This window comes from Sus scrofa, chromosome 7 (assembly GCF_054392235.1).
Source record: "Sus scrofa isolate SSC_HxYL_T2T_F1_AM1 chromosome 7, Sscrofa_HxYL_maternal_Yorkshire_Landrace_v2.0, whole genome shotgun sequence".
NCBI lineage: Eukaryota > Metazoa > Chordata > Mammalia > Artiodactyla > Suidae > Sus > Sus scrofa.
In genome coordinates this window covers 115148557-115173379 of record NC_139389.1, presented here as the reverse complement: position 1 = coordinate 115173379, position 24823 = coordinate 115148557, and the positions used below count along the sequence as shown (strand labels likewise).

General features: G+C 41.9%; 1 protein-coding gene across 2 annotated transcripts in view; it reads left to right on the top strand.

Moving 5' to 3' along the window:
* The window catches only part of STON2 (stonin 2), a 150505-nt gene that overhangs the window by 100841 nt on the left and 24841 nt on the right, over positions 1 to 24823 (top strand). The gene's annotated exons all lie outside the window — the stretch shown is intronic.

Below are 24823 nucleotides of genomic sequence, written 5' to 3'. Positions count from 1 at the left end.
AGATGCAAGAATCTGGGGGCATTGACATTTTTCCTTAAATATGCATCTTAACTATTTCCAGGCTGGTATAGCCAAAGCACAGAAAGCTTGCTATTTTTCTCCATGCTGAATTCCCCTCAGGGTGCACTGTCAGTTGATGACTACAGTGGCCAATGACTTGCTCCTCGTAGAACTGGAATGGCGGGCAACATTCTTTTCTTTACATCCCAAACCCTACCCCAGCACTGCAGTGGCTAAAAGAGATTTGGGTAAATAATCCCTCCAGGATGACCCCACGTTCCCAGATGTGTTTTGTGAAAGGCTGTGCCTCTGGGTAAGACAGGAAGCCAGTGTTGTAAAAGACGATTGGCAGAAACCTCTTTTACAGCATTAGCAAGAAAAATGATGGAGTACTTTATTTCAGGCATTGCTGTTGATCGTTCTGTCCTTTGTATCAAATTTACCTCTGAGAAACTGAGGTATAAAGGTTTATGTAACTTCCTTGAGACCACATCTAAGCCAACTGAGATTAGTAACCTGTCTTCTTGGTTTTTCAGTTTTTGCTTGGCAATCTGATCGATGCCACCTTGTTTCCCAAAATGCATGAGGATATCGTTACCTACTGTGTTTATCCTCCTAAGAAACCCTGCCGTCCTAGTATTTATGAGCCATGGGAAACAAGGAAGTCTAGCAGGAAGGTATTTAATAACATGAGATTTCCACACCACAATGTTAGGGAAAGTAGGCTGGATTATAAGTCATTTGTATTTCCTTAGGTTTCTTCATTATTCTCTTGACCACAGAAATGAATTGGGATGAGGACTGTTTAGAAATCCTCCCAGGGTCCTTAGGACTGCTTCTTTTGTGTACTTTCTGAGTCTTCACCTGCTCCTTCTGTTCCCTGGTGACTGTTCAGCAGTTATTTGCAATGGTTCTCCGACAAACAACGCTATTTCTATTTTATGCAGAAAACTGATTTGATTAAACAGCTCAATTAAACTAATGCTTTGTAGGAGGCATGATGTGATTGGAGTATGCATTTCTAGTGGTATTTTTGTCAAATTAACACATGCAAGCAGTCAAATAGTCACAATGGTCCTGAATACTTAGGGTCTGCTGCAACTAATGTACAGGTTGGTTAGCCTGGATAGGCTGTCTCCATTCTGGTGACGGCTTTGTTGAAAACCTCACGTGTCTTCCAGGTAATACTGACACTGTGTAGTATATTTTTATTTAAGCAGTGATTTAATATCCTATCCTTTTTCATGCTTAATATCAAGGGCCATGTCTGCATCATGTGCTGCTGAAAACCTAGGAATGAGCATAACAGGATCTAAACAAATAACTATTGTGTGAATGAATGAGTGAATGAATGTTAAGATTGTAATTTTCAGCTGCTTAGGAAAACTTAGGATTCTTTCCAGATGTTTCTGCTCCTAAAAAGGGACAGTGAAGGGTTAATAGTGTCTTTGGAAGCTGGTGGGATTTGGATAGAGATCTCTGCAAAGCTGCCAGAATCACATTCTTTCTGCTACTATAGCAACAGGTTGAGAATTCTGAGGGCATTGTCGCCTGCCTACGTTGGAGATGCTTATGTGCAGGCGACTTCATTGTCTGGGGGACAACTGTTTTTTTCTGGGGTGTTTCAATGAAGCAGCTTCTTTGCAGAGACAAAGGGGCCAACACAAAGCAGGGGCTAAGAATCATGGAAAGGCAGAGAGAGATCTTGTTTTGATTGGAGGGACATTTCTAATCTTTTGTCCCCTAAAGAGGTATAAGGGGGGCAATGAATTGAGGTTGAATCCGTGGTCAGTAGAATCTTTTTCTCCCTTCTTAATGAGACCTCTCTACTTAAGGATGGCCCCACGCTGTAACATCTGGGAAACTTTCCCTTACTGTCATTGCTTAGGAACAGAATGATAGTTAATCTTTCTGATAATTGCTCACGCTCATCCCTAAGTTTGGAGATGCCAGAATGGACCAGGCTGAGGGTTTTTCCCTCTGCATTTACTAGCCCTTCTAATCAGCTCTGTACCTGCATTGTTCACTGAGAGGAAAGATAAGCTGTGAAAGAGAAGTGGAGTGTTAGTTGTTATTTGGTGTCATGTTGTCACCGAGAGGAAAGAAAATAGGGAAGCTGCTGAGAAAGGGGCTTAGGTGGGATTGACCTCCTAGGTAGCTTCATGAGCACTTCAAAACTGTCCCGCCTGTCACTGAGGGCTGCCGTTTATCTCAGGGGTGGTGATGATCAGAGTTTAAAGCTAATCGTAGTTCTTGCTGGGCTTATGGGTGAAATCCCTAGACCTTAAATGTCATTTTGGATTGGTTTATCACACTGCCACACTGCTACCATCACTTCTTTTTTTTTTTTTTTTTTTTTTGGTCTTTTTGTCTTCTTTTTTGTCTTTTTGTTGTTGTTGTTGCTATTTCTTGGGCCGCTCCCGAGGCATATGGAGGTTCCCAGGCTAGGGGTCCAATCGGAGCTATAGCCACCGGCCTATGCCAGAGCCACAGCAACGCGGGATCCGAGCCGCGTCTGCAACCTACACCACAGCTCACGGCAACGCTGGATCCTTAACCCACTGAGCAAGGGCAGGGACCGAACCTGCAACCTCATGGTTCCTAGTCGGATTCGTTAACCACTGCGCCACCACGGGAACTCCTACTTCTTGTTTTCACTTTGCTTGCAGGTGGGGAAATCTGCTTTGCTCACTTTGTTCCCAGTTTATAAAAACACATTTTGGTCAAAAATACCTTGCATGTTATCATGCCATTCTTCAGAAACAGCCCTGCGTTTTTTTATTAAAAGTCCAATATTTAAAACCTTTTATTCCCACTACATACCATTTGCATATGGGATATGCCCTTGATCTTTATGTTTCAGAGTCCCATCCACCACTGCCTTTAAGTCCATTGTGGCCACTGAAACTGCCGTTCTTGTTGCTGTGCAGCCCACATTGTGCTCCAGGGAGCTTTGGGCTGGGAGCCAGAACCCTGGGGTCTAGTTCTAGCTGGGCCTTGAGTAGCTCATATGGGAATTTTAATTCTGTTACATGTATAATGCAAGATTTGGATGGCATTTCTGAGATTCCTTTTAAGTCTCTCCCACACACACAAAAAGAGGTACTATAGGAGTTTCCTGATGGCTCAGTGGTTAAGGACCTGGCATGGTCACTGCTGTGGCTCTGGTCACTACAGGTTTGATCCCCCACCTGGAAACTTCTCAATGCCATGGGTGTATCAGGGAAAAAAAAAAAAAGGTAGTCCAATTGTTTTAGTTATTTGTTTGTTTACTTATTTATTTATTTTGCTTTTTAGGGCCGCACCTGTGGGATATGGAAGTTCCCAGGTTAGGGGTCCGATTGGAGCTACACCCACCAGCCTACTCCAGAGCCACAGCAATGTGGGATCCGAGCGCATCTGTGACCTACACCACAGTTCGTGGCAATGCTGGATCCTTAACCCACTGAGTGAGGCCAGGGATGACACCTGCATCCTCATGGATCCTAGTAGGTTCATTAACCACTGAGCCACGATGGGAACTCTGGTAGTCCAATTGTTTTAAAAGTAGATAGGTTATTTGCTTTGTTGAATGCCTTATAATTTGTAACTCCTTTAACTCCTACTCATACTTCAGATTTCTGTTTCAGTGTCACTTCCTCAAGGAGGCCTACCCTGACCCCTGGCCTAGGTCAGGACCTAGGCATATGTTCCCTGAGAAGGATTTCTTTTATTTTATCACACTTATCACAGTTTGTAATTATCTATTTGTTGTGTGTTTGTTTTTTTTTTCCCTTTGCAATTAGTCTGCTCTTTCATCATGAGTCTGAGGGCTCTGTGAGGCAAGCACCCCGTCTGTTTTGTTCACCATTGGTCCTGCCTAGAGAAGCCCTTCAGTAAACACCTGTGTGGCTGATGGTGCTCCATTAGGCTCTCTGGAGGGTGCAAGGTGATTCTATTACAGTCTCTGCCTTCAGGAGCTTCAGATTTACTCTCCTGGTCCCTCTCTTCTGTCCTCCACTTCACACCCAAATATGCTGCAAGAAATAAAAATGAAACAAAAAAACTCTAGGTTCTTGGCTTGATCTAATCTTTCGATAAGTTTTATTTTCCTTCATTGGATCGATTTGCCTCTTGTGTCAGAATCCATGAAATGAGGCAAGGCCCTGGAAGGATATTTTAAAAGATAGTTTAGAGAATGGAAATGGTGGACAAAAAAAGAAGGAAAGAAAGAGAGGGGGAGGGAGAAGGAGATGAGGAGGAGAAAGAGGAGGCGGAGACAAGCAGAGCAGTGGAAACGTGGGCTGTGTCTTTTTAATTAATTTGCTTATAAGTGTTCTATTTTCATCACCAGACTTCACAAACAAAGACATGTTTCTTAAACAGAATTCTTACCTAAAGTGTTGGGTCATGGTACAAAGGGTTTGCTACCAAAACATGACTACAAATACACGAAAAGTTGACTGGACTGCAGACATCTCTTTCCCTTAAAAACCAGAAAGGTATTAATTTTCAAAAGGACTGGCAGGCTCCTGTAAACCAGTAGTTATGATCAATACAGACCAGTGAATGAAGAAAGCAGAGCTAGCCATTACATGATTAAACTGCTAGAGGCAATTTGATTTTAAACTGCAAGCCCAGTCTAGATGACGCCAGGAGGAAAGAGCTAGAATTCCTTAGGTTGGAGGTGTGATGGATGTTCCTCAGCCAGGTGTTGGAGGCGTGGAGGGGGGGTTGGAGATTGAATTAGAAGATACAACTCCTTTTAGTCGAAGTGAATTTGCAATTTGCAGGAGAAGCAGCTTAGGGGAGTGTTATTAATTAAGTTTTGGTAGAAAGCATGAAATCTGTAGCTTCAAAAAGTCAAAGCAGCCTCCATTTACCTGGAGAACAGGTATCAAGAGAGAGTATGGGCAGGTGAGACAGGTTAAGTTTCTCTTCAGATTCTTTCCCTAGAGTTCAGCTTTAATGGCAAAGGACAGCCTTTCCCTGAATGGTCGTATACCCATAGACACAGAGGGTGTCAGTAGCCTGCCTTTATGCTTGGTCCAGTTGGGAGCTTAAACCCCAGCCAGACTGTATTTCCCAAAGCCATTTCAGGAAGAGAAGAATGACTAAAACAATCACATAATCTCTCTTCTTTATGCGGAGGAAGGAATGTTAGCCAAGAATGCAAGGTGTGCCTGTGGGCTTTGTGCCTATACTGCATAAATCCTGCGCATGCGCGTACACACACACACACACACACACACACACACACACACACACACACACACGTCCATTTTGCTTGTTCACTTACTTAGGTGGAAACAATATGATATGTCTTGTTGGCCAAAGACCAGGAAATAACTGTATTGGTAAAAAGCAGCCAAACCATAAAGCTCATGTGTCTCACTGGGCAATGCAAGTTAACTACTCCTTCATTTACACACAACAAAGATAATCTGTGGGGATGGGGTGCTTTCCTCTCTGATGTCCCTGGCTAACTAGAAGAACCAGAGGACGTCAGCTAAACACAGACTCTTGGTTTTCTAGGGAGTTACCTTTTTCTAGAGCTGTCAGGAACAAATAACACTTTAACAAAACTCTTTTCGAAGCAAATCCCTTTGTTTTCAGTTTCAGTGTTTTCGGCCTTTTAAATCTCAGCTTTGCCGCTTGCTTCCTCACTGGACACTTTGGGCATGTTATTTAACCTCTTTGTGCCCTGTTTTCTTGCTCTTTATGTGCTTTAATCATAGTATCTCCCTCACAGGAGTTTTATGAGGAGTGAATCAACGTTTAGTTTAGGTCAACTAAAAAACATTTTTCACAGTGCTTGGCATGTAGTATGAATTTTAAAATTAGTCTTTTTAATACCGTAAGGAGATATTTCCGCCTTTTCTCCTTTGCCCCTCTGAATTTAGAAACACCGCTTGACACTGGCACTTCTCAGCACCAGGGTTTATTCCAGTGTCAGGGGAGGAGAGGAGAGCAGTGCAGAGAGGATTGGGCAGGGATGGGAGAGGTGGAGGCTCTGCTCTGTCCTATTCCATCCCTCTTTCCATATACCATTCTACTTCTGCTGGGTATATAACTAGGGGCAATACAAAAAGGAATACAAATTCAGCTCTATAATCCAGGAGGTGGTCATCTGAGTTCTAGGCTCTTTCTTCTGTTTCCCCGAGTCCTTTATGTGCACTTGCCGTTCAGCCCAAATCATGGACTAATGCCTAACACGGAGCAGGCACTCTACGGGTATCAATGGGACCAGTTGCCTTGATCAAGGAAGGCACAGGTAGTCATCAAGCCATTTGGTGTTCAGAGGAAAACATTTTATAAAGAAGCTAAAGAGCAGGAGTTCCCGTTGTGGGCTCAGTGGTAACAAATCCAACTCGTATCCATGATGACATGGCTTCAATCCCTGGCCTTGCTCAGTGGGTTAAGGATCCAGCATTGCCAGGAGCTGCAGTGTAGGTTGCAGACATGGCTCAGATCCAGCTTTGCTGTGGGTATGATGTAGGCCACCAGCTACAGTTCCAATTTGACCTCTAGCCTAGGAACTTCCATCTGCCACAAGTGCAGCCCTAAAAAGACAAAAAAAGAAAAGAAGGGAGCTCCCATCATGGCTCAGTGGTTAACGAATCTGACTAGGAACCATGAGGTTGCGGGTTCAATCCCTGGCCTTGCCCAGTGGGTTAAGGATCCGGCATTGCCGTGAGCTGTGTGGTGTAGGTCGCAGACGCGGCTCAGATCCTGCGTTGCTGTGGCTCTGGTGTAGGCCAGTGGCTATAGCTCCGATTAGATCTCTAGCGTGGGAACCTCCATATGCCACGGGAGCGGCCCAAGAAATGGCAAAAAGACAAAAAAGAAGAAGAGGTCAAGAATCAGATATCCGGAGCCATTCAGTCTCTTAGGACTTTCAGACTTGAGAGGAAAGGATGTGAATTACTGGACCAGGAAAAAAGACACAGGGGAAAGGAAACATGAGATTTCCTGTTCATCTCCACTGTGGAAGAGTATCTGTGTGATTTGGTTGAGTAGAATGGGCAGGACCCTAAGCTTCTATAGCCCTAGTTTCTGGACCTACAAAATAAGGGTGATAATCAAATATTTAATGAGATTAATACAAATATATATATATATATTTACACATATACACACACACACATACCCATACAGCACCTGACTTTAAGGCCTGGCCTATAGTAAGTACTCAGTAAGTGTTAGCCATGATTAGCTCACAAATAACACCTGGATACTCAGCTATTTCGAGGCCAATCCTGCGTAACGTAAACTTCACCACCTGCCCCGGAGGCTGCCATTACTCACCTGTTGACTGCAATGAGCGGGGAGGCACTATATTCCTCTGCAGCTCTGGTTAGTCTTGACAGTTTGTAAGTTGGAATTAAATGACACATTTTGAGGTCTTAAAGATATTTTTCTATCATTATCATAGATGAGAGAGAAAGCTTATCACGAGGAGGCACATGCAAGGCAAATAAGCAGACAGCTCTCTGCTAATGACTGCAGGATGGCACTATGTATTGTTACCTTTAACATGAATTCATGTTTTATCATTTCTTTTATTGGTCTCATCAAAGCAATGTCAGAGCTTTCATTCTGTGAAAGTGAGGTGGCTTGCACCATTATCTTTCACAATAAAAAGGTAGAAGAATGGATATGAATTATAGGTTTTTAAGATAAGGCAGAGAGTTCCCTGGTGGCTCAGTGGATTAAGGATTCAGTGTTGTCACTGCTGTGGCTCAGGTCACTCCTGTGGGGTAGGTTTGATCCCTGGCCTGGAACTGCTGCATCCCATTGGGTATGGCGAAAAAAAAAAAAAAAAGCACAAGTCGAATACAGGATCAACCAACCCACCTCCCTCACTTTACAGATATATTAAATAAAATCTTCAAGTGGCAAAAGGACAGGTCTTCCAGTCCTAATTCAGGGCCTTGAATATGTAGCCTCTCGGTTGATTGCCCTTCCAAAGTGGTCATGGACATATAATGATTGAGAGCCATCGTTTTGAAATGTGAGAGTGGTCATCAGTATGGGGGATTCTCAAACAAGACAACACCTTTGACCTCTTTCTATCTTTGGTACATTATCCCTGACTCTGTAGGAAATGCTCATTTGTCTTTTCTATGAAAGAGGTGGCAATGGCAAAGTGAACAGTTTCTGTTTTTCCCTCTGAAGGATGTCTCCTCCACAAACTCTCTGCTCTTAGATATAGTCAAGATCAAAGCAGACTCAGATTCTCGAGGGGTCTGAATGAATACTTCACAGTAGAACCTCATTCTCTAGCTCTGCAGCTCTAAGAAAGGGTACATCTGTAGAGCGCAAGTCCTGCATATTTTTTACTAGGTTTTCTCAAGGTTAACTGATTGTGATTTTTTTTTCCTTAACCAAGTAAAATTGTAAGATATGTGGGTAAATAAGAAGGTATAGAGAATGCATTTTGTGAAGATAGACATTCAAGATATAGTAGCAATGGTTCAAACCAGGATTCAGCAAATTCTAGAATTATCCAGACTAGACTAAATTTTTCTCTCAAATCTATAGATTATTATCTTCTTAATAGTTCAGATCCAAATGTTTGGCATCTCTTTTTTGACTAATGCCAATAATTGGAGTTCCTTTGTGGCACAGTGGGTTAAGGATCTGATGTTGTCACTGCAGTCGCTGCTGTGCTGCAGGTTTGATCCCTGGCCCAGAAACGTCTGTATGCCACAAGTAAGGCCAAAAAAAAAAAAAAAAAAAGCCAATAATAATAACTTATTTATCAAGCAACCACTGTGAGCTAGACACTGTAATAAATGCTTTTCCTGATATCTCGTTTAATTTGCGTAGTACTGTGAGGTAGGTATGAATTTCCTCCTTTTATTAAGTACATCAAAGCTCAGGGGTCAAGGTCATAAACTTTCGTGGTTGTTTTGACAGCCTATTTCTGCTCCCACAGAAGCAGGGAAGAGCAGAGTTTTAGGCAAACACCAAGGGAAAGTTGTTAACTAGTTACTGAACAAAATAAAGTTTTCCTATCAGAAGACCAGCCTGCTCTACCCGGCAAGCACTACTCTAGAAACCAGCCCTTCTGAACTTTGAACTTCTGATTTTTGTCTATCAAAACAGCCTTCTTGTCCCTAATCCTCACTTGGTCCCTCACTGTATATGTCTATGGATACAACATGTCTGTGAGCGAATCTGGTTGTCCTGTGAAAATTTGTATCCTTCATCAGTTCTTTCATTTTTTCCTGCACCAAAAGTTACCCTGTTTTCACAAACCCCTCTACCTCCCATAAGTTGTTAGGGATGAACTCAGAATTAGAGCATGAGTGACTAGGCCTTGTCAGACACCAAGATGCAAACCTGTGAATAAATGCCCCAAATGTTAGTACATGGACTCTGTCATTGTGTTGTATGTTCAGAGTCCTTTTGAAAATAATTTCTAGGTCTGAGCTGGACTGTATAAATCCAGAGACAGTTTAAATCTTTTTTTTTTTTTTTTTTTTTGGCAGCACCCCCGGCATGTGGAAGTTCCTGGACTAGGGATCAAACCCTCACCACAGCAGTGACCCAAGCTGCTGCAGTGACAATGCTAGATTTTTTTTTTTTTTTTTTTTTTTAGGACCGCACCCACGGCCTATGGAGATTCCCAGGCTAGAGGTCTAATCAGAGTTACAGCTGCTGATCTACACCACAGCCACAGCAACGCCAGATCCTAGCCAAGTCTGCGACCTACACCACAGCTCACGGCAATGCCAGATCCTTAACCCACTGAGCGAGGCCAGGGATCAAATCCGCAACCTCATGGTTCCTAGTCGGATTCGTTTCTGCTGTGCTATAATGGGAACTCCCTAGATCTTTAACCTGATGTGCCACAACGGAACTGCTGGAGACAATTGAAGTCTTGACACTCAGGAGTGACTATGCTAAATCGTAAAACTCTGTAAACTTCTGTTTGGGAAGTCCTTTCAGAACCAATTTACATTCCAAAGATAAAAGTCATTCTCCTTCCTTAGTCATAATAATAAAAACCAAAGATGTCATAGCTTCAGTTACATTATCTCATTTACTAACCGCACCCATCAGACAGACTTAGCCCCTACTTTTTTTTTTTAAAAAAAATTGTAGTCGATTTACAATATTATATTAGTTTCAGGTGTACAACATAGTGATTCAATATTTTTATAGATTACACTCCATTTAAAGTTATTACAAATTAATGGCTATGTAACCTTGTGCCGTAGGGTATATCCTTGTTGGTCCCTTCTTATGCATAAGGAAATTGAGACTCGAAGAGGCTGTTTGGTGTTCAAGATCACACACCAGCATGTGTCAGTTAGAATCTAGATTTCTATGTTGCATTGTCTCCTTTTTAAAAAAGGAAATAAATTTATAGAAGTTTACTCATCAGCTTTGATTGCAAGTAAGTTTTAATGGTTTTCAAAAATCAACCTGTCAACCTTGAGGAATAAAGATTTCCCACCACTTAGGTCATGCTGAAGACAACTCCGCACGTTCTGAAAACCCTTCCCAAAGATGCAATCAGAATGCCTGGTGTTATGATGGCTTACACTCATTTGGAGGTGTAACTCCTGTTTGTTTTTCCTAGATCTCTCCTGTTAATGTTGGCTTGTGCTCATATTTTGTGAAGTGTGAAGCGTCTAAGAGTGAACGTTGAGATGACTCCCCAGACGTCCTTCCAGTTAGAATAGTCAGTGTCTCTGTAGATTAGCTTTTCAGGATGAATTTGATTTTTAGAGGTGCTTCGTATTTAAGCAGTATTCCACCCAAAGTATTGTTTGCTCTTCATTTAAATGATCAGTGCTTGTTATTATAGCTACCAGCTAAAAAAGATAGTAATTACAAGGCTTAGGCACAGCTGCAGAGCTACCCTCGCATGATAATTTATTAAGGGGTTCATGTCCTGTTGAACCTTTTTATTGTCTGCTTTATTGGAGGATGTCCAGTTTAAGCCAGATTTCCCCTTTTTCATTTCTCTAAGAGCCTATGAGTTGAAAATGCCTTTGTTTTTCCTAATGTGGTGAGTGTCAAGGCTAAGCCAGGTCTGGGATACCAGGAAGCTCATAGTTTTAAAAAATTATACTGAAATCATGAAAGGATGAGGACTGAGTTTCAAGAAGGTGACATTTCTTATTTGTAGAGTATGACTAATCAAGCTGTATTCTGTGCTTAATGCCTTATATAAAAATAGATAATGTCAATGTAGACAGAGTGAAGGGAGGAATCAATAGGAGTTTTTGGTTGCAAGCTGCAGACCTAGATCCGAGCCACATCCACATTTATACTGCAGCTTGCAGCAATGCCATGTCCTTAACATGCTGCGTGAGGCCAGGGATCAAACCTGCATCCTCATGGATACTAGTCGGGTTCTTAACCGCTGAGCCACAATGGGAACTCCACATGCACCTTTCTGTATGTGTGTTGTATATAAAAGGAGTGTTGGTTTTGAAACCCGGTGGATATTTGACCTCAGGCAAGTTATTTAAGCTCTGTAAATTTCATTTCCTTCACCTATAAACTTTGACTGTTTTCTCCCAAGAGGGTTGTTGTGAAGATTAATAGAACACTTAGTCCAGGGAAAAACAGTAAAATATTTCATGCACCTGATCTGTTGGCTAGGGTAGAGGGTGACAAAACAGGGCAGACCTTTCCTACGTTAAGATGTGGAGCCTCCATCTGGGCTTTAATGCTTTGTTGGGGGAATGACCTCATGTCATTATTGTTGTTGTGAATGGAACCTGTCACAGCGGGTCAGTATGGTGATGCAGTGACTCAGCTGCTAGGGGACAAAGTGCACTTCTGCTTATTGGAACCACTGCTTGACAAGTGTCCCACACCACCGCTGCTGGTTTCCTTTTCCTGTGTTTAGTCACAGCCACACCTGCAAGTGAGAGTGTAGAGTCTGGTCCAGGAAATGTTTACTGAGTGCTACTGGGTGCCAGGCATTACGGTAGGTTCTGCTGGAGCATGTAATAGTGGGCCAAAAAATAAAATGAAATAAAGCATAGGACTTGCCTTCAAATAGCTTACAGTCTGGTAGCAAGATGTGTGTGTTTCTTCTGAAAATTTTTTTCCTTTCTTTTCTGATGTCTTCCACTCGCCGAGTACATATTCTCATATTCTTATTCCCATTGTTCTTCTCTCTCTCTCTCTCTCTCACACACACACACACACACACACACACACACACACACTTTTCACTGAACTCCACTCCATGTATGCAGCCTAAAAGCCATTTACTATGGCCTCTATCCAACAAAACAATCATCTCTTATCATTTTCCTTGGCTCCCCTCAAATTGTAGATGGCCATCCCTTACATTAGTTATGGTAAAAGAAATACTGATTTACTGGGCACTTGCTGATGCTTTGCTCTCACCACATCCTGCAGGGCATCATTATCCCATGTTATAGGTGAGGAACCTGATGAGAGCTTAATTTGCCCAATGTCTCCTGCAGCCTCTTTGTGGCACAGTGTGACCCAGCTCTGTCTCCATATGCCAACATTGGAGAGCTCTCTCCTTGTAGAGCTGTTGGCAGTGTTTGTTCTGATGATTAAATCATGTAAACACCCTCTGCATCAGTTTTTCAGTCAACTGTACACATATAAACCCATGTGGTTAGGAGAGGTACACTAACCAACTGGTCCACTGGTCACTCTGGCTGCAATTTTGCTACTTTGATTCAAAATGTCCATAGAAAGCCAGTCAGCCTTGCAAACAACTTCTGCGCTCTTGTTTTGTAAATGCCTCAGTATTCAGCAGCACTAACCTGCTGTGCCATCGGAGGGATACTGGGCCTATTTCATTATCTATATTAAAATCTTGGATGCAGGTGCCACAGGAAGGGCCTCTGTGTATTGAGAAAGTTCTGCCATTTTGGTCTTCCCTTACTGTGCTGTCTCTCTCAGATTAATTGAATACTTTATTGCTTGCCCCTGTTCTGAAACTTTGTAGACTGATAGGGGTATCTGATGCAGATTAAAGTGAGCATTGCTATGAGCTGGGCACAGAGGGGCAGCTGATAAAGTGCATGTTCTGAGTGGTTTTGTGCAAAGAGGCACAGTGCAGTGGCTGCTACTCCCACTGGTCAGAATGCTTTTAGGTCCTGGCCTCTGACTTAATGTAAGCCACTTAAACTGGTACAGCCAACTCTACTTAACACACAGTCTCATGGTATATATTAGGGCTCACATCATGTTCAAATGAGGAGGAAGTTCCAAAGCCAGCAAACCATCTTGGGTTTAAAATCTAGTCTTCAGCTTTTCAGCTTTACAAAGTGAGTCATATTCTTCCATAGAGAAGTGAATCTTTCTGGAGGTTGATGCACATTTACAGTAGGAGATATATGTTGGCCAGATGACTATGTCAACTTAAAAAAATGGTACACCCTAAAAGTTGTGAGTTAAGTTTTATTGGGGGCAAAATGAGGACTTTAGCCCAGGGGGCAGCATTTCAGACAGTGCTGAGATACTGCTCTAGAGACGTAGAAGGCACTGTCAGTATATATGTGATTTTGGTGAAGGGGGAGGTACATACCACCAAGCACACATTTTGCAGAAGGTCGCTGGTAGTCTCAGGAGGGTTACCGTTCGTCACGAGGAGCAGACATCACCAGGAAGGATTTTAGTGCTTTTCTAGCCATGAGGAGATGCAAGAATTGGGCTCATAAAGTCTTCTCCTGAAGATATCTATCCGAAGACCTTTTCTGCCAATTTTCTCAGAGCACAGTGTGCTGCATTCCTGAACTCCACCCTAGCCCCTTTCGCAGGTGTTGAGGGTCAGCAGGTGCAGTGGCTCATGATTCAGTTCATGTTGAGGCAGATGGCAAGTGCCAATCTCCAGTTTACAACTAAAAAAATCAGTGATCTGTTCAAAAACCCAAAGCTACTATGAATTCAGTTTCTTCTTTATGTGCAGAATTCTTTACAAGTATTATTTCCAGTTCTCTCAACCCTTCAACTTGTTGGGTACTCACATTTCACAAATGTGAGTACTGAGCTGGCATCCCAACCAGGGGTATTTAGTTCCACATCTTGAACTCTTCCCACTCGTCCTCAGTGCCTGAAGCCATTCTGTCTGCTGTTAAGATCAGCAGCTCAAATGTTTGCCAGTTTGGCTTCAACCAACTCGGCAATATTATCAGTCATTTCCCTTTTTGGATTCACAAAGCACTTTGTATATGCCTGTAAGAGCACTTTGTGTTGATCTGTAATTGCTTTTACTGAATTGTCGGTTTGTTATTTATCTTCCTGTTTCTTCTGCTACATGCTGAACTTTTTAAAAAAATTTGTTTTAATTGAAATATAGTTGGTTTACAATGTTGTGTTAGATTCTGGTGTACAGCTAGACTCTGAACTTCTTAAAGGTAGTGACAGTGTCATTTATTTATTTTTTTATGTCAGGCTCATCACATTACCTGGCAGTATTGTTTAGAGGAAGGGCTGGGTCTAGTTTTGCTAACATTATATCCTCAGCATATGGTACACTGCTTGTTGGCAAACAGTATATACTCAGTAAATAATGAATGAATATAATCCTGGAGATTATTTTTCCTATATGAATCTTTTTCATTATTAAAACAGAGGGATAATAGTATATACTATATTATAGGGTCGGTATGAGATTAAATGAATCAGTGGAACCAATGTGAGCAATGAATGGTGTGATAGTGACTTTTGAGATTCAGATGGTGGTTTAAAGATTCATTATGTTGCTGCACGCCTAAATTGTTCACTTATGTTTATCACTGTATTAGTGTTCTGTTATACAGATAGGCTACAATTTGCTTACCCATTCTCCCATTGACGGCTATTTGGAGTGTTTTCCGTTTTTAATTATTATGAATAAAGCTGCTATGAACATTCTTGAACAAGTCTATTTGTGGACATATCTTTTATTTCTTTTGTGCACATAGGACCCTTAGCTGGGCTGTAAGGTAGGTAAATGTTTAAATTTATTAGAGGCTGCCATACATCTTTTCAATGTGATTTTACCATTTTATGTTCTTGCCAACTATATATGAGCATTCTAGTTGTTCTACACTCTAACACTGGATGTTATCACACTGTCTTTTTTTGGGGGGGGGCACACCCCTGGCATGCAGAATTTCCCTGGTCAGGGATCGAACTCATGCCACAGTAGCAACCCGAGCCACAGCAGTGATAATCCTGGATCGTTAACCTGCTGAGCCACCAGGGAACTCCTATACTTTCTAATCTTAGCCTTTTTTTTTTTTTTTCTTTTGTCTCTTTGCCTTTTTTAGAGCCGCACCTGTGGCATCTGGAGGTTCCCAGGCTAGGGGTCTAATTGGAACTGTAGCCGCCGGCCTACGCCAGAGCTACAGCAACACGGGATCCAAGCCGCGTCTGCGACCTACACCACAGCTCACGGCAGCACTGTATCTTAACCCACTGAGCGAGGCCAGGGATCAAACCCACAACCTCATGGTTCCTACTCAGATTCGTTAACCACTGAGCCACGACTGGAACTCCTAATCTTAGCCATTCTAATGGTTGTGTGGTATCTCCTTGCAGTGTGAATGAAAAAATGTTGCCTGCCACATCAGTGGACAAAGGACGCTGCAACCATCAAGCCATTGCAGCTGCCCCCAAAAGTGAGGTCTGAGTGGACTCAGGATAGGAAAGGACTTGATACTGGCCCTAGATAGCTGAGGCGCATATCAAAGGAATGATTTCAGTAAGCCCAGATTCTTGCATCTTCCCATACATAGAAAAGTACTAAGTTCTTTAACTTGAGATACCTGGCTTTCTTTAATTAACAGTAATTTTTTTTTTCCTTTTCTTTCTTTCTTTCTTTCTTTCTTTTTTTTTTTTTAAGGGTTTTTAGGGCCACACCCATGGCTTATGGAAGTTCCCAGGCTAGGGGGCAAATTGGAGCTGTAGCTGCCAGCCTACACCACAGCCACAGCCACGCTGGATCTGAGCCTCATTTGTGCCTACACCACAGCTCACAGCAATGCTGGATCCCTAACCCACTGAGTGAGGCCAGGGATCAAACCTGTGTCCTCATGGATACTAGTCAGGTTCGTTACCAATAAGCCACAATGGGAGTTCCCAACAGTAATCTTTTGAAGTTATGACTACTTGCAAAAACTCCAATATATCCTGCCTCCTCCTCGCCCTCTTTGGAGCAAGTCCCTTGGAGCTGAGAAGCTGTCTTCCAGGCTTGAAGTCCTCAGAAAGTCCACTGATAAAACATAATTCTCAACTTTTAGGTTGTGCTTTTTTTTTTTTTTTTTTCGGTTGACAGTAGCTTAAACCACACTTTCCTGGTGTCTAATGATGTTAACCACCTTTTCATGTGGTGTATGGCCACATTTATATAACTTCTTTTATGAAGGGCCTTTTTTTTTAATTGGGTTATATGTCTTTTTATTGATTGACTTGTGGAAATTTTTATATATTCTGAATACAAGTCTTTTATCACTAGCTTGCCTTTTAACTTTTTAAATGACATCTTGATAAATAAATTGATGAAACACAATTTGTTATATTTTTTTCTGGTAGTGCTTTTTGTTTCCTAAGAAATTATTGCCTACTCCGACATTATAAAGATATTTTTCTACATTTTCTTCTAGAAGTGTTATAGTTTTGGCTTTTATATACATCTATGATCTGTCTCAGATTAATTTGTGTGTGTGTGTGTGTGTGTGTGTGGGTATATATATAGTGAGAGAGAGGGCAAGAGGAAGAGGTTAAGGGCTTTTTTTTTCCTTCATGTGGATCTCCAGATATTTCAGCACATTGTATTGAAAAGAATTGTCTTCATGCATTGAATTCTGTGGCACCTTTGTCAAAACTCAAATGGCAGTATATTTACTGGTCTACTTCTAGACTCCATTCTGGTCTGTTAACTTGTTTGTCCTTCCTGTTATACTATTTCAATCACTGATTCTTTATAGTAAATCTTAAAATTTAGTAATGTTAGCCCTCCCAACATTTTTATTCCTCAAGATTGTCTTCGCTCTTGACAGACTTTGATAGAAATGGACAGCTTATCATTTGCTACCAAAAAAAAATGTCTAGGATTTTTGTTGGAATTGCATCAGCTCTAAAAATAAATTTCAGAAATTTTTCACTCTTAACATTTTCAATTTTCAAATCTATGAATGGTTATCTCTCCATTTTATAGGCCATCTTTAAATTGTCTCAGTGATGTTTTATAGTTTTCAGTATAGAAGTCTGACACATTTTCATTAAATTTACTTCTCTGTATTTGATGTTTTTATTCTATTGTAAGCTGTGATTTTTAAAACTTCATTTTTCATTTACTTGTTACTAACATTTAGATTATGTTTTTGTTTTCTTTGTTGTTGTTATTTTTTTTTTATTTAAAAAAATTTTTTTGGCCATGCTTGTGGCATGTGGAAGTTCTTGGGCCAGGGATCAAACCTGAGCCACAGCAGTGACCTGAGCCACAGCAGTGACAACGCCAAGTCCTTAACCCTATGCCACCAACTCCCTGTATTGGTTTTTAAATGATGACTTTGTATCTTGAGACTTTGCAGCATTACTCATTACTTTTATAATTCTGTGGATATTTTTGGATTTTCTAAGTACACAATTATGTCATCTATGACTATAGAGAGTTTTACCTATTTATTTTACTTTCTATTCCATTTCATTACCTGTTGCAATGCCTAAGGGCTCCAGTACGATATTGAATAAAATGGTGAGATTGGGAGAAAGTGTTCAGTATTTCACCATTATGATGTTAGCTAAGCTTTTTGTAACACATGCCTTTGATCAGATTGAGAAGTTCTCTTCCATTCCTACTATGCTGAAAGGTTTTCTTTCTTTTTTTTTTTTTAATCACTAGAGGGTGTTAAATTTTACTAGGTACCTTTTCTTCATTTATTGAGATGTCTCACAATATATTCTTGTACAACACTCTTCTATGCATGTGTGGATAGCTTCCATAATATTCTGCGAGGTACAGAGGAGTTGCCTAGGAGGATAGAAGTCCATGGATGTATGTTAATGTGACCGTGACCCTGGTGCCATACACGGTTTAGTATCACATGACAGTTAACTTTTGAACACTTTTGGCTACTACATTAGCTTCTCCTTCATCACCCTTCATAACAGAATAGATGTCTCATATTTTGGTGGTAAAGGTTGGACTTTGGGTGCTTTTTATTATATCTTTTACTTTTTGTATTTTCTAAATTTTCTTTTACATTCCCTTTATGATATTTCATTGTTAGTATTTTTTTTTTTTTTTTTTTTTTTTTTTTTTGTCTTTTGTTGTTGTTGTTGTTGCTATTTCTTGGGCCGCTCCCGCGGCATATGGAGGTTCCCAGGCTAGGGGTCCAATCGGAGCTGTAGCCATTGGCCTACGCCAGAGCCACAGCAACGCGGGATCCGAGCCGCGTCTGCAACCTACACCACAGCTCACGGCAACGCCGGATCGTTAACCCACTGAGCAAGGGCAGGGACCGAACCCGCAACCTCATGGTTCCTAGTCGGATTCGTTAACCACTGCGCCACGACGGGAACTCCCATTGTTAGTATTTTCTAAATTTTCTTCAGCGGACATGGATTACTTGTGTTTTAAAAAAAAAAAAAAAAGTTTTAGGGGAACTTCCTGGTGGCCTAGTGGTTAGAAACTCAGCACGTTCACCTCTGGGGCCTGGGTTCAGTTCCTAGTCTGAGAACTGAGATCCCATATCAAGCCACTGCACACTGTGGCCAAAATAAATTTATAAGTTTATATTTTATGCACATTCATACATGTACACAGACACATATATAGTATTTTGAATATAGTATTTAGACTCATTCCTATCAAATTTTTTTGAAATTATAGCCCAGTCACCTTTGATTGGTTTCCTGAATCTCTGAGAGCAGCACATTTACAAATCATTTAATGGTTTGTAAAGCAGCACATTTAATGGTGGATGACTAAACTCTTCTTCATCCTTTTATTTGTTCATTTCAGAAGATGCTCCTTTTTCTCTCTGTCTCAACCTTGCATTTCTGGGTGAAGTCCCTGGTGCAGTTCAGTTCAGAAGGCTTCTATATAGCTTTTCTTCTCTAGGAACTTACTGGACACATTTGGAAAATAAACACAAAGGGATCCTGCCTGTGTGTGTGTGTTAGAGGTATACACCAGGGACTCCAGGCCTGCTTGGGAGTTTAATGAATTCCGGCAGATCAAGGCTGAGTCCAGGATGACTTTGCCCAGAGGTATTCCCCACCCCCCACCCCCTACCACCCACCTCCCATCCATGGCATGTGGAAGTTCCCTGGCCAGGGAATGAACCCATACCATAGCAGCAACCCAAGCTGCTGCAGTGACAATGCCAGATCCTTAGCTCACTGTGCCACAGGAGAAATCCAGAGGTAACTCTTACTAACCTTGGCTTTTAAGTTCTGTCAGTTTTTGCCTCTTAAACGCTGAGGCCTTGGAGGCCTGGAGCTAGAGAAGCCTCTATGAGATTGGACTGAGAATGGCAGCTCTAGGGTATGGAGTAGGAACCAGAGATAGGCTGTTATTTCCAATGGCTGTGTTTTGTTTTTGTGGAGCAGGAAGTCATTATCTGGAGAGTCACAAATCCTCGAGAGTTCATTTCCATTTCCGGAAAGGGAAATGTCACTTGCCTGCCAGCTATTAGAGCAGCTTTATCACCACGGCTTACAGAGGCCCATCAGGAGCCATTCTAAGTCACTGTCCTGTCAAAATCATCACTTTTTTTTTTTTCCTTTCTAATCGCAGGTTCCAATATAGAGTATTTTTGCTTTTTCTTAATACTTAACGTACCTGCTAGTGAATATCAGTTATTTTCATTGCCTTATGTTGATAATGAAAGCTTTTATACCAAGCCAAAAAACCCCAAACAAACCCTCAAAATGAAGAAATAAGTGCACTTTTTCTCTTTCTTTCATCTGTAAATGTTTTTGTATGGGGGCGGGGTGGGGGGTGGAAATATGCCCAGGGCATATAGAAGTTCCAGGGATCGAACCTGTGCCACTCCAGCAGCCCTAGTCACAGCAGTGACAACACCAGATCCTTAAGCTGCTGGGCCACCAGGGAACTTGGTTTTATCAGTAGTTTAAATTGTAAAGCATGCCGTATTCTACAGATGGCAGTCACACATCTCATTTTGTCCTCACAACCATACCATGGTAGACAGACCAGATGATTGGTATCCTTTTTAAAAGTGAGGAAACTGAGACATGGAAATTGAGCAAGTTACTCAAGATTAGATAGTTCTAAAGACATCCAGCGTCAGTCTCTTGACCCGAGCAGTCAAGCTAAGGGTTGTAGATTCGAACCTCCAGGGTTCGGACCCTCGTGACACCGCTAACTTGTTTGTGACGTTGGCCGCGTCACCTGACCTCTATGCCTCAGTGTCGCTGTTGATAAAACAGGGATAATGGTAGGATCTACCTCATGTTAAGTGTGTCCAGGATGGAAGGAGATAGTTTTGGTACCGCTCTGGGCGGAGCACGTGGCATGCGATACATGACTGATGCGTGTCACCTTTGCCACTGCTCTTGTCTTGGAGGTGGTGGTGGAAGTAGGTTATCATCCCTCTCTCCTTCCAGCAGCCTCTCCTGCCCTGAAACCTGATATCTATTCCCATCAGAGTACTCGAGACACACTCCTGAAGTCACCACAGGCTCTGTGGGGTTAGAGAATCCAATCCCAAATTAAATACTTTGAAGAGGAGTTTCTGTTGTAGCTCACGTTAATGAACCCAACTAGTATCCATGAGGACTCAGGTTCGATCCCTGGCCTGGCTCAGTGTGTTAAAGGATCTGACATTGCTTTGAGCTGCCGTGTAGGCTACAGATGTGGCTTGGATCTGGCGTTGCTGTGGCTGTGGCGTAGGGTGGTGGCTACAGCTCTGATTCAACCCCTAGCCTGGGAACCTTCATATGCCTTGGGTGTGGCTGTAAAAAAAGACACATACACACACACAAAAACAAACAAGCAAATACTCTGAATAAAGGCTAACATCAGAAAGATCTCTTTTCCAGGCTCAATTTTGCCCTGATTCTAAAGAGTTTGTAACTACTTTCTCTTCCACATTCTTTCCCCTACTTAATCTTAATCAGCAATACCAATGATTTAGTGTAGTTACATTCTTCCTGTCTACATATTTTTGGAACTATTTTTTACTTGCTAACAACTTTTATTAAATTCTTGCTGACTGGTGAATTTGCCACAGTCTGCTCTTGAGGATAGGATAGAAATTCTTATGTTGTATGGTGCCTGCTCTTAAAAAGTCTTTGAGGCAGCAGACTTCTGGGCTTTATGCTATGCACCCCACCCTAGATGTAATGAGTTGTGGCTTAGAAGCGGGAAGATGATTCTGGCTTTACCTCCCTCGCTTGGCTTCTTTTACATATGCAAAGAAGAGGCAACAAGTAACCACATGTACTGATCTGCTGTGTGGCCAGCTGCAGAGAAGGTTCCATCTGACCCCCAGGAAATGCCCTTAGTGAGGACACAAAGGTTACTGTTTTTACAGACCAGAAGGCAGCATGTTTGTCAACATTTCAGTGTGTCACAGCCAGGCAAGAAGCTTTAGATCTGAAAATAGAAGTCCTGATCCCATTACCTCATCTCTGTCTACTGAAGGCCTTGACTTTCAATGTCAACAGGAGTCAGATTTACTTCATGAAATATATCATCCACATTGGTCATCCTTTACCCAGTATCACACTTTCTTATTCCTTTTCACATATCCTGCACATCCCCACTAAAACAGCCAGACATTGCATATATGAACTGGAATTGGTATATTTGCACGCCCTGCATTCCAAACTCTTTTAGCAAACACCATGCTCATATTAACAGCTTTGTCAGATCCTGCCAACAACTCCTGGCCCTAAATGTCGTCCACATTGCTTGTTTTGAATGCTGTCCCATGAAAACTCTCATTTAAGAAGAGTAAGCCAAAAAACCTAGGCTCTACATATGCAGAATAATCCCTGCTTTGTAGAGAGGTGTGTGTTCATGGATGTGTCTGTGCAGAGTGAGAGAGCTTGAAGGAAACACACTGTGATGGTGACACCAATCAACTCAGGTGGCAGCAAGATTATGGTGCTTTTCATTGTCTGTGTTTTTGTACCATCCAGATTTTCTGAAGTAAAACTTCTTCCTTAAAATTATCAAAAAGGTTAGTTGTCTTTGTATTATCAAAACAAGCTTTTATTTACTTTAGAACTTGGTGACTAGAGCATGGATGAAACTGGTGTGTGAGCTTTAAAATGAATTCACATGGGAGTACATTAGATTCAGTGAGCGGTAAACCTTGAAGGGTCTCCAGCTGAGGCAAAGAACACTCAACCTGGGTCCCAGGGACAGTTAGGGAGCCAGTCAGTCAAGGGGCATCTGTCAGTTAAGGATGTACAAGGTATGAAAGTGTTCTTGCCCTTCAACTTTCCCCTATTCTCTGATTACTTGATATCATTTCCTTTCTCAGAAACACCTAACAGTTTCTAGGAGACTTGAAAAGGCCTGGCCTATTTGTTCTGATACGTAACCAAGCCTCTCCACACACAAATTTTGGTTTAATGTATCTGTAAATAGGTCTTTTTTTATAGCCACACCCATGACATATGAAAGCTCCTGGATTAGGAATTGAATCCAAGCAATGCTGGATCCTTTAACTCACTGTGCCAGGCCAGGTATCAAATCTGTGCCTCTGTAGCAACCTGAGCCGCTGCATTTGGATTCTTAACCTTACTGCACCACAGAGGGAACTCGAGTAAATCTTTATCCTGAGACTGTTTTCTGCATTTTTATGGTCTTCTATCTTTAAAATGCAGTAACTGCACACCTCAGACCCACTCACATAGCATGAAGCATTATAGCACTCACTTGGAATCTAAAACTACCTCAATATCCAAAAAGTAATCATAGGCCTTACCAAACAGTGGTTGAGTACTTTTGAATATCTGGAATTATGTTCACATGTGTTATTTCATATTTGCTTCCAGACTAGAACAGGGATTATGATTATCCTGTGTTAAGTGGGGAAATGGTAGAGAGACTTGCCCAAGACCACAGGGATTTGTAGCAGCGCCAGGACTAGAAATAAAACCTTCTGTTCTATGGCTTTATAAGTTCCCACAGGCCAATGTCTCTTTTCAGAATCTTCTCCAAGGGAGTTCCCACTGTGGCGTAACAGAATTGGCAGTGTCTCTGTAGTGCCAGGACACAGGTTTGATTGGTGGTCTGGCACAGTGACTTAAATGATCTGGCATTGCCACAGCTGTGGTGTAGGTTGCAGCTGTGGCTGGATCTGATCCCTGTCCCAGGAACTCTGTATACCATGGAGAGGCCAAAAGAGAAGAAAAACAAAAACAAAAAAACAAAACAAAACTTCCCCATGGGTACCTGGACTCTAAGAAATCTCCATGATAATAATGATACGAAGTACTTACATAGACTTTGCTATGTAAACTTTAATACATTAACTGGGTCCTCACCACAACTTAAGAGGTATATGCTACTGTTATCTCCATTTTATAGTTTGAGAGAACTGAGGCTGAGCGCATGTGTTTCTACTGCATCAAGTAACTTGTCCATGGTCACAGAGCCAGTAGGTGGAGTAGTCAGCATATGAACCAGCCTAGAGCCAGAGTGCATACTCTTGACCTCTTGACGATACAGTCAGGGTCATCCACTTCCCATCTGTTTGTGCCTATGGTGACCCAGACTAAAGACTACAATTCTTGCGATAAGAGTCTTAAAATTCCTTCTCTCCAAACTCACGGAGTTTGAAGTATGTATCTTGCGTTACCTAAACAAGAAGAATACTATTCTATTCCCTTTTGAAAAGAGCAAGGGAGAATAAAGAAAAGCAATAAAATGGAAATATTTTTGCTCAATAGTCAGACAAGTTCGAAAGGTTCTAGGAATGTATATCTGCCCATGGTTCTTACAAAGATCTTTTTCGTCTATCTTCTGCCTGGTTGCTAAGGATCTTGGATTGCAAGCAACAAAAGCCAACTTGACCAACTTTAAATGAAAGGAATTTATTTTAAGGATATAGTTACAGAACCACAAGAAAAGCTGAAAACTCAAACTTCATGAAGTTGGGATATCAGCTTTTACTGTGTTACAAACCACCCTGAAAATTAGTGGCTGCCTCAAAACAATCATTTGTTTATTAGCTCAGATTCTGCGAATCAGCCATCTGGGTAAGCCTGGGCAATCCCCTGTCTATGCTAGGCTGAGCCGATCTCCTTAGCAGCTCCCTCATGGGCCAGAGGTAGTTGCTTGGTTGGATAGAGTACCTATGGGGTCATCACACCCCCGCAGGCTCATCTGCACGATGGTCTTGGGGTTCCAAGTATAGCAAAAGTGGGCAAGCCCCAGCATGCAAGCCCTTTCCAAGATTCTACTAGTGATGTATTTGATCTTAACTAAAGCAAATCACATGCTCTAACTCAGAGTCGGTGGGGTGGGGTGGGAGGGACTGCCTGAGAGCATGGATAGAGAAGGGAAGACTCTGTGGGCATTTTTGCTGTCTCCTACACATGGTCAGGAACCTTGGCAACCTTAAGGCTCAAGTCAGCAGGGACCTATGGGCAGACTCTTCAGGGTGCCTCCATCTGAGTAGCTCAGCTCCCACCATTTTCCTGTCTTTGAGTTAGTCTGTTCATAAATTCCAGCAAGAATCTGGCTTTGCTTGGGATACACATCCTGGGCGGGGCACCTTGATTGACGTTCCAGGAAGACATGCAGGAGAGGAGAAATGTTCAAATGTGATGTCGTTATCCAAAGTAGCAGGGGAGGAATGCAGGGCAGGTAATACAATGTTCGTCCCTTTATATTGTTCACTGTACTGACTTTGTT